Source organism: Schistocerca americana, chromosome 2, assembly GCF_021461395.2.
Source record: "Schistocerca americana isolate TAMUIC-IGC-003095 chromosome 2, iqSchAmer2.1, whole genome shotgun sequence".
NCBI classification, from domain to species: Eukaryota; Metazoa; Arthropoda; class Insecta; order Orthoptera; family Acrididae; genus Schistocerca; species Schistocerca americana.
In genome coordinates, this window is record NC_060120.1 from 235,753,382 (window position 1) to 235,764,704 (window position 11,323).

At 43.6% G+C, this 11,323-nt stretch overlaps 1 non-coding gene across 1 annotated transcript; it reads right to left on the minus strand.

The window, feature by feature from the left end:
* Positions 1-693: 693 nt before the first annotated feature.
* On the minus strand, positions 694-766 carry Trnaa-cgc. The gene has a single exon. It is a non-coding gene; the product is annotated as a tRNA-Ala (tRNA).
* Between the last annotated feature and the right edge of the window lie 10,557 nt (positions 767-11,323).

The window sequence follows — 11,323 nt, forward strand, 5'->3', positions numbered from 1 at the left end:
CAGTCCCCTAGAACTTAGAACTACTTAAACCTAACTAACCTAAGGACAGCACACAACACCCAGCCATCACGAGGTAGAGAAAATCCCTGACCCCGCCGGGAATCGAACCCGGGAACCCGGGCGTGGGAAGCGAGAACGCTACCGCACGACCACGAGATGCGGGCAATGGACAGTGTCTTGAAAGGAGGATATAAGATGAACATCAATAAAAGCAAAACGATGATAATGGATTGTAAACGAATTAAATCGAGTGATGCGGGGGAAATTACATTAGGGAACGAGGTACTTAAAGTAGTAGATGAGTTTTGCTATTTGGGCAGCAAAACAACTTATGATGGCCGAAGAAGAGAGGATGTAAAATGTTGACTGGCGATGGCAAGTAAATCATTTCTGAAGAAGAGAAATTTATTACTATCGAATATAGATTTAAGTATTTGAATGGCGTGTAGCCATGTATGGAAGTGAATCATGGACGGTAAACATTTTAGAAAAGAAGAGAATAGAAGCTTTTGAAATGGCGATGGTGGTGGTGGTTAGTGTTTAACGTCCCGTCGACAACGAGGTCATTAGAGACGGAGCGCAAGCTCGGGTTAGGGAAGTATTGGGAAGGAAATCGGCCGTGCCCTTTCAAAGGAACCATCCCGGCATTTGCCTGAAACGATTTAGGGAAATCACGGAAAACCTAAATCAAGATGGCCGGAGACGGGATTGAACCGTCGTCCTCCAGAATGCGAGTCCAGTGCGCTAACCACTGCGCCACCTCGCTCGGTCTTTTGAAATGTGTTACGGAAGACTTGTGAAGATTAGGATGGGTAGATCACGCAACTAATGAGCAGGTACTGAGTAGAATTGGGGAGAATAGGAATTTGTGGCACACCGTGACTAAAAGAAGGGAGACATCAAGGTAACACCAATTTAGTGCTGGAGAGAAGTGTGGGGGGTAAGACCAAGAGATGAATACACTAAGCAGATTCAGGAGGATGTAGGTTGCAGTAGTTACTCGGAGATGGCGAGGCTTTCACGGGATAGAGCAGCATTGAGAACTGCATCAAAACAGTCTTTGGACTAAGGACTACAACAACAACAACTCCTACCCCATATGCGTCTTTTCAGGTGTGCATTCGAGCGTGCCTTCATTTTTATATATGATAATAAGCGAAAGCATCGCACAGAGCGGGTGTAACACATCTTCGAACAAGGGGTACTCGTCGAAGGGACTGGCTGCCCTTCCCCAACTTAAATCCCATAGAGCACATATTAGAGCACGCCCGGATGCACCAACGATAATTCAACAGTTAGCCCCGCTGATGGTAAAACAGATCGCCCTATCACGAAAGCTCCTTATCAACCTTGTAGTTAGCGTGGGAGCACGATGAAGACTATTAGGAACCATGTCCCTCCTTTTGTAATGTGCAGCAGACATCAATAAATCGCAGTGACTTCGGTATAATTATTTTCTTTGGATAAAAGTGTCATTTAAGTTCGTCTAATTTCGTATTCTTTGAGTTATCTCCTGTAATACTCTGTAGCAGCTCTGTGTGTGGCCGAAGTTTCATCGAGTTATGTTACTTGGCAGTCCATGTATATACCACTTTCATCCAGTGTATGTACCACACAAGGTCTTACTTTAAGACTTGACTTACTGTCTTAAACCTGTAACGTAGGATTATACATCGTCGTGAGTAGATTATGACAGAAGATTTTTAAATTCGGTCAATAATTATATGAAATATTGAAAACCAAATTTTGTTGCCCCTGGAAGCCGTTGAATAGGGATTGTGCACCATGTATCGTTTTACCAGGTGTAGAAGTATGAAACCGGAATTTTCCTTCTAGATGGTGCTAGCCGTCGTTGTAGGGTCCGTGAGACCGCGTCTGCAGCGCCATCTGCTTCCTGTAGCGTCAGGCGACGAATGTCAACACACTGTAGCCCAAGTTCCATACATCGTATGGTATCTGTGTCAAACCCGTAAACATGTCGAGTTTGTGCCTACGAAGTACGATTTGCGGACAGCATTGGCTTTCTGTTACCATTTGAAGAAAACTTCTGCAGAATCGCATGGAATGCTTGTGGAAGCTTTCGGCGAATGTGCTCTTGGGAAAACACAGTGTTTCGAGTGGTTCAAGAAATTCAAAAATGGTGATTTTGACGTGAGAAGCGACAAGCACTGGAAACCAACGAAAAAGTTCGAAGACAACGAACTGAAAGCCTTATTTGATGAAGGTGATACTCAAACGCAACAGGAACTCACGGAAAAATTGAATGTGACGCAGAAGGCCGTTTCTATTTTTAAAGGTATGCTAAAAGTCCATAAAGTGGGAAAATGGGTTCGCATGAACTCAATGAAAGACAGCAAGCAAATCGAAAGACCACTTGTGAAATGCTGCTAGCCAGTTACAGAAGAAATTCGTTTCTTCATCGACTAGTGAGAGATGATGAAAATGGATGTATTTTAAGAATCTTAAGCGTCATAAATCAAGGGTGAATGCACTGCAAGAACAAATCGATTTGGAAAGAAGACAATGCTCTGTGTTTGTTGGGATCAGAAGGGTGTCATCTATTCTTTCCTTTTTTCTTTTGCTTGTGCCTTTTTCCTGCAACGATGCAGGGTCGGCATGGTTAATCGGATTTGGCAAGGTTAATTGAAGGGGTGGTCAGATGCCGTTCCCGCCGCCACCCTGTACCCCCTGGGACGGATTAGTGTACCCCAATTGTCTGTGGGTAGTGTAATCCACGGAATAGTGCGAATGTGTTCAGATGTCTGCGAGCCGTGTAACTGAGGCGGGACGTGGGGACCAGCCCGGTATTCACCTAGTGGGATGTGGAAAACCGCGTAAAAACCACATCCAGGCTGGCCTGCACACCGGCCTCCGTCGTTAAGCCGCCGGGCGGATTCGATCCGACCCGAGTCCAGGAAGCAGCGCATTAGCGCTCTCGGCTAACCTGGCGAGTAGAAGGATGTCATCTATTATGAGCTGCTAAAACCTGGTGAAACCAATTACAGTGATTGCTACAAACAGCAAATGATCTATTTCAATCGAGGATTACGTGAAAAATGACCGGAATATGGAAACAGGTAACACACACTCATATTGGTGCATGGTAACGTCACATCACACACAGCAAAACTGGTCAGGGGAACGATCGAGGCGTTCTGTTGGGAAATACTAGGGCTTGCGGCATATTCTCTAGACTTGTCTCCGTCCTATTATTATCGGTTTGCATCAAAGGGACACGCTCTCGCTGAACAGTGCTTAAGTTCGTATGAAAATCTACGATAATGGCTCGTTGACTGGTTCGCTTCAAAAGAAGAGATGTTTTTTTGGCGTGGCATTCATAGCCTGCCGGAGAGGTGGGAGAAATGTATAAACAGTAATGGAGATTATTTTAAATAAAATTTTGTTTTATCAGTTTCAAATAACAGACGTGTAAATATTGCAATCAAATTCCGGTTTCATACTTCTACAGCTGGTAGCCGTTCAGAAACATAGATAGCCGTTCCTCCTCTAATCGCTGTGGGCAGATATCCCGAAATTGTGGCTGATCGCCAAGCACGTGTATTTAAGCACATATCATTGTCTTTATTTATGTTCGCCTCCCCTGCCAATCTCTGCACCAGACACTGATCACCTGCAAGACAATGTACGAAAATTCGCCATGAGAATCCAGTACTCACTCATCAGAACAGTGTGCAAGTGCCGTGTACTTCGTGTGTTACAAAATCATGGATATAGTTTGCACTGGTTTGGAGTGGTATAGCACTTTAGATAGCTGTCCTTAGTTTTCCTCTGTTTACACAGCTGACGTCGACAATATGGGCTGCTCGTCAGGAAAACGGCGGTGCACGCAAGACGCGGAGCATTCTCCGCACAGGTGAGAGGGACTGCAAAACAGACAATGCAGTTTTCTCGCCCGCCACGGTGCGTGCGCGGGCCACAGCGGTGAAAGTTCAACACCGTCGCAGCGACCGAGGCGCATCGTATGGTCCTGGACCAGTCGCAGGGAACACGGCCCACGTTACGTTCTCTTTTACGTCGTGAGGTGCATCAGCTGTGAGTACTGCATCTGTATTATCTTTTGGTTTATGTGTTTGTATGGTGTTGAGGAATGTGGTGTGAACTCATTGCAGCAGTGTCAAGTTAAATGTACTTTTGAAGATCATTTCATATATGCGTTAGTAGTCGCATTATCGTGATGAGATGTCAACTTCATCTTCGTGCAATCCCGAAATGGTTCAAATGGCTCTAAGCACTATCGGACTTAACATCTGAGGTCATCAGTCCCCTAGACTTAGAACTACTTAAACCTAACTAACCTAAGCACATCACACATATCCAAGCGCGAGGCAGGATTCGAACCTGCGACCGGTGCAGCAGCGCGGTTCCGGACTGAAGTGCCTAGAACGGCTCGGCCACAGCGGGCGGCAGCAATCCCGAAACCTGATGGGACTCCCAGGTAATCGATTTGATACGGACACGTTGGATTTTACATTCATCCCTGTCCTACTAGAGCTTTTGCCCGTCTCCAGTGATGTTGTCGTACTAGTCTTCCTTCCTTCCTCCCCTTGACTAAAAGAGAATCCCTATCCAGGATTTCAGAACAAGGACATCCCCTCAGCTTAGCTCAAAACACGCTTTTTATTCCCATATTTTCAGCTTGTTTTATCTTACGTAGGTTTCGGTTTTACAAGCCTACTTTCAAGTGTCACTGTTTCACAGCCATTATCGTGCCTTTTACAGTGCTGTGAAAAAAAATCCACATTCACAACGGAAATAATTGGTAATTCTAAATACTGCAAGACGTTATCAAAGAAATTAAGTGATGATGTGAGACATTTATGGAGTAATATCTTATAGATTACAGTGAAACAGTACCCAAAGAGCACACTATTAATTTGAAAATTAAGTTTTGCTTTATATTCAGCATTGGATAGGAGTATTTGCGGGTAATAAGACAAAGTTATTTAGTGCAGGAAACATTTTGTTAAATTGTTCAAAAGTGGTCCAAATGGCTCTGAGCACTATGGGACTTAACATCTGAGGTCATCAGTCCCCTAGACTTTGAACTACTTAAACCTAACAAACCTAGGGCCATCACACTCATCCATCCCCTAGGCAGGATTCGAACCCGTGACCGTAGCAGCAGCGCGGTTCCGGACTGAAGGGCCTAGAACCGCTCTGCATTAAGTTGTGCAGTGGAGGCGCCTATCATTATTGATTAATTTAACACATTATCCTCGTTCTCTGCAGAAAGTATCGTGGTGACTACCTTCGAAAAATATTTTTAAAAAAACCACGACGAACAACGAGGGAATTATCCATGTTGGACAGAAATTGGTAGATATGATGTACATATAGAGACAAATGATTACAATTTCAGGCGATCACACAAACTGGATGGTTTATTCATGAGAAAGAGCCGGCCGCGGTGGCCGAGCAGTTCTAGGCGCTTCAGTCCGGAACCGCGCTACTGCTACGGCGCAGGTTCGAATTCTGCCTCGGGCATGAATGTGTGTGACGTCGTGAGGCTAGTTAGGTTTAAGTAGCCTCCCTACCAACGGCAAGGGCTATGGTTCATGGAGGGGGGGGGGGGGGGGGGCGGGGGGTTCGGACCTGTATGAATGATTTTTTCCGAAAGTATGATGTTATATCGCCAGTTTCATACATTCGACACTGAAACGTGGATAGTGGCTTAGAAATTTCGAGAGTGTGTTACCTATCGCTGCTGACTTATTTTAAGTTTTCCCAAGCTCTTTTTAAATCTGATTCTAACACTGGACCCCTATCTCTTCCCTATCAACTCCTTTGCCTTCTAGTGTCACATCGACAAGTCTTCCCCCCCCCCCCCCCTCCTCCATAGAGGCCTTTAGTGTTCTCCTTCCACCTGTTCACTCTATCCTGTTTCACAGTGCAGTTCCTATTGCACTCTTGAAGTTACCATCCTTGATTTCAATTTCACTGAAGGCTGTTTTGACTTTACTGTATGCTTAGTCTTTCCGACAATCATTTATTCTTCTATTTCTTCACATTTATCAGCTAGTCATTCCGCATTAGCTTCCCTGCACTTCCTGTTTATTTCATTCCTATGACAATAGTAATGCAGATTACAGACAAAGTAATGTCATCACATAAGAGGTCATTGCGAACATTGTGAATCTGTGATATATAAGTGTCGGGTAGGTCAAATTCCACGGTATATTCCAGCGTTAGATACTTGGTAGCTCGTGGCACCGGAATAGATCGCTTCGCGTAATTTCTCATTTGACTTCTGCAGGTGGGAGAGACATTTCTAGGAAAGCGAGCCGCGAAGGCATTTAACTGCGGAGGCCGAAGCCATTACGTGCTGTTAATGCTCGCGGAGCGCCCTCCCTGGTCGGCAGATGAAGCCGATTGTGAAGGCGCGCTTTGTCCAGCGATGAGTCTGCACGGCGCATCGCGGCTCCATCAGCAGAACAGCGGGAGATATCGGAACTGCAGTCTCTGCGACCAGAATGGTCTCTGCTCTGCCACCTGCCATCACAGAAGTGACGCGCATTTTCGTTTGTCTGAACACCTTTAGAAACGGAGCGATCGAAATGTTTCTTTTTTTTTTCATCATCGGTTTATGCATCACGACGTTCCATTACTGGAAAGAAACGTTTTATTGCGGAAGAGAAAGACGATAATCACAGAGTAATTTTCCATCGAAGTGCTTCTTGCCTTCGCAGATTGAACACCAGTTCAGTTGGAGTGGGGGGCAGTTGGCCATCAGTAAGGAACACTACGGTTTAACATATCTTGAAGAAGGAGGCGGTGAAGACGGAGTAATACAAGGATAGGACAGGATAACGAAGTGACTTTACCATGAGGAACGTCACAGTGTTTGCCTGAAATGTTTTGGGAAAAACTAAGGATAGCTTGCGATCGACTTACGTTTATTTTCTGCCATTTTATCAAGCACCTCTGAACTTAAATTAGTACACATGGTTTCAAAAATTCAGTCCCGAACTGACAGATGTTACGACGGAGCCAACAAAAAATATATTTCATTAAGCAACCAGATGTCGGAAAAGCAGACTGAGTGAGCACTAAGCAGCCATAATGTAACAGATTGAGACTCAGATGTTGAATTATACGATACATCTCTTTAATAATCATCTCGGTACACAATTATTTATGTGTTATGCGATACAAAACCTATAACGTATTAGTCGATACTTTGTCCTTTTATTATGGTGTACTATATTTACGTTCGTTTTTATTCCTTCTATAATTATTCTTCTTTATCTAATACTATTTCCAATAATTAAACGTGTTGTAAATGACAAGGTAGTAATGCTACTTCATTTAGAAGAATATGATAGTTTGAAATTTAATGTACGCATGCTCCGACTTTTTAAAACGATGATTAATAATCCAGAATGATGATGCTTCCCTCAGGAAGTTGTTGTTGTGGTCTTCAGTCCCGAGACTGGTTTGATGCAGCTCTCCATGCTACCCTATACTGTGCAAGCTTCTTCATCTCCCAGTACTTACTGCAACCCACATCCTTCTGAATCTGCTTAGTGTATTCATCTCTTGGTCTCCCTCTACGATTTTTACCCTCCACGCTGCCCTCCAATGCTAAATTAGTGATCCCTTGATGCCTCAGAACATGTCCTACTAACCGGTCCCTTCTTTTTGTCAAGTTGTGCCACATACTCCTCTTCTCCCCAATACTATTCAATACTTCATCATTAGTTATGTGATCTACCCATCTAATCTTCAGCGTTCTTCTGTAGCACCACATTTCGAAAGCTTCTATTCTTTCTTGTCCAAACCATTTATCGTCCATGTTTCACTTCCATACATGGCTACACTCCATACAAATACTTTCAGAAACGACTTCCTGACACTTAAATCTATACTCGATGTTAACAAATTTCTCTTCTTCAGAAACGCTTTCCTTGCCATTGCAAGTCTACATTTTATCTCCTCTCTACTTCGACCATCATCAGTTATTTTGCTCCCCAAATAGCAAAACTCCTTTACTACTTTAAGTGTCTCATTTCCTAATCTAATTCCCTCAGCAAGTACAGTTTTGCAAAATTAACTAATAGAAAATTCTAGAAAAAGCACTTAGTATCGTCGAGTCTGATTCCTGAAATTGTAAATAAATGCAAATTGTAAATGGATGTAAAAATTACTACAGCACTGAAGCGTTTGTAAATGCTAGTAGTCAAAATAATTAAGCACTTTAGCACTAATCTGCATATTTGTATAGTAGGTCCAATTGTTAAAGAAATTTATTTCATGAAATTTAACACGGAAAAACTTTGAAACTAACAACACTATTACTGAATAACATTATTTATACATATTCCTGAAATCGATGTCACATCAGAAATTATTTGTATTAATCGTTTTTCCTTGTAATTAATTCATGAAGTGTATTTCACTAATACTTGTAGCTGTTTGCAGTGTTATAAAGACGTATATGATACTGAGGCTGCGTTCTAGGAGGGCAGTTAGTTAGTTACGTTGGGACAGTCAGAGTGATTTTGACAGAACGTTTCTTGAAATAACATTTTGTCAATAAATGGTTCGTGTGATATACACTTGGAGTTCAACGTGTTATTGTAAGAAAATGCTACAATCTCCAAACTGAAAGTTAGGATAGCGGAGCAATACAAAAGAAAGAATTCAGGCAGTTGGCAGCTATCAGACAGGAGCCAATGATTAATTACACCAGTAAGTTAAAAATGAACGTGGTATTACCTATTCTAATAATAAGTACATAAATGCAAATATGCTTTATTCAGACCCTGAAGCACATGAAATCAATGAATTGTAAATTTTGAACTTTACTGATTTATTCTTCTGACATGTATAAGAACAGGAAATATTGGAATTTACGCCTGTGACGAATTATTTAAACAAAAATCGCCTCCTACAATCATCTTTACACAAAAGTTGACTTGAGGTACGTAGTGTTATGCCGTCCTGACATTCATACTGTGCCAATACACACCATGTAAGACTGTAGTGCCCACTTGACGGTCGCACTATGTAGCATGGAGCACTACACATGTTGAGAGGTTCCCGAGACACATTTATGGTTCGCAGGCCCAATGCAATCAGTGTAAGGATGGTAGTTGCATCTACCACTGAGGAAGAGCTACACTGAGAACCGACACAAGGTAAGTACAGAGCAACTGTCGCTGGCTATGAGTCTGGTTCAAATGGCTCTGAGCACTATGGGACTCAACATCTGAGGTCATCAGTCCCCCAGAACTAAGAACTATTTAAACCTAACTAACCTAAGGACACCACACACATTCATGCCCGAGGCAGGATTCGAACCTGCGACCATAGCAGTCACGCGGTTCCGGACTGAAGTGCCTAGAACCGCACGGCCACTATGAGCCTGGTGTTTAGTGTTGTTTAGTATGGACTACCTTGCCTGAACAGCTGCTCCATCCCTTTAGGCTTACAGGAGCAATGGCTTTTGGAGCAGATGATTATCCACCTCGGTTTGAGTTTTTACGCTGATTTCTGCAGCAGGCTAACTAAGATTGTCAGTTTCGCGATGTTGTTCTATGCACAGATGACGCCGAATTTACACGGGATGGCACATGCAATTGCCATAATGCTTACCTTTGGGCTGATGAAAACGGACGTACAACAGTTACGTCAAGATATCAGGGACAGTTTGCAACACACACGTGGGTCAGTGGAGCAGATGTACTGTGGAAATCTGAGTTGTGTGAAAGTGGGAAATGAAATGACGGATTGAGTCCAGCAAACAGACGGGGCAGTTCATTGTCATCTCTCCTTTTCATTGCGGTCTTTGATGAGGTAATGATTATGGAGGCAGAAGAAACTGGAGAAGACAAGATGAAAACAATGGTGTTCGCAGTTGACTTGATAACATGGAGAAACAGGGAGGAGGAAATTTAGGAACAGCTGGTCGCTTGGGACAGCTGGAATGAGATTTAATGTAAACAAATGTGAAATTCTGGTTACAAGTAGAAAGAAAGATAGACCACCTAGCTGAACAAGGATTAGAGGTGAACAATAAAAAAAGCTGTCTAATGTTAATTAGTGGCCCCTCCAGACATTGCATTATGGGCGTAAAACTATTTTTAGATTCTAATGAGTTTTCGGAATTACGCCGACTGAAAAAAACCGTAGGACCCGAAATGGGAGGAAAATACTATCGCAACTTCACGAGATTGAAAGGATGTGTGATAGTATTCAGGTGATCAAATAATGGAGTCGTCCCATCTACAAGGAACCTCGCAGTTTGAACGTACTCACCAGTATGACGTTGCATCCTCTATGGCCCGGATGTACGCACTGATTCGGTTGGGAAGGCTGCGTAAAGCCGTTATATCCTCTCCTGAGACAGACTACCCCACAACTGTAGTAACCGGCCTTTGATGTCCTTGATACTGTCAACAGGATGGAGTGGATGTCACAGTTGATACCGCATATTTTATCGGGGACAGATCTTGGAATCTTGCTCGCCAAGGTTTTACAACAACCTCATGCAGATTATTCATAGAGACACATGCCACGTGTAGACGAATGTTGTCCTATTGCGAAAAGCCTGCGATACTGTCGCATGAGAGGTGATACAAGAGGACGGAGGATGTTGGCGATATACCGTTGTGCCTTTGATCGCTGTCAGCCTTGATCGGAACTCATACCCGATGATTTCCCACACCTTGACATCAGAGGTAACATCGCGGTGCCTCTCAAGAACGTTTGGAGCATTTAATCTCTTCTCAGGTCGTCGCCAAAATTGCCGACGATGGTAATCCGGGATAGCGCAGAACAGCGCTTCATCACTGAACGCAATGCGACGCCTTTCATCATCTGTTCATGCTTCCCGATCTTCGCTCCGCTCCAAACACAGCCATTTGTGTTCCGGTGGTACCAGAATTCTAAGCTTGAGAGTGTAATTTCCTAGGCCGGCTGCTAATAGCCTCTGACACAGAATATTGGATTTTTCTCGGACTGCAGGCGCAGGTTTCAAGGGGTCACGATGTGTTTGGTGCATAGTGCGGTGATCCGTCTCTATGGTGGCCAAACGTGGTGGACTAGAACCTTGACAATGAGCGTGCCTACCTTTACGTTTCCATGCAATACAACACTGGACCACTGTGACATCATAATTCCCAAAAAATCTGGATACTGCACGATTGGAGCAGCTGGTCAAACGGAGACCCACACTAACGCGTAATTTGAACTCTGACAGGTGCTGATAATGCTGTCACACATGAGTGCAACCCTCTCCGTGTCTTTCACAGCGATCACTCAACATCTGACGTTGTTTCTGCCTCTTATATACTCTACCATG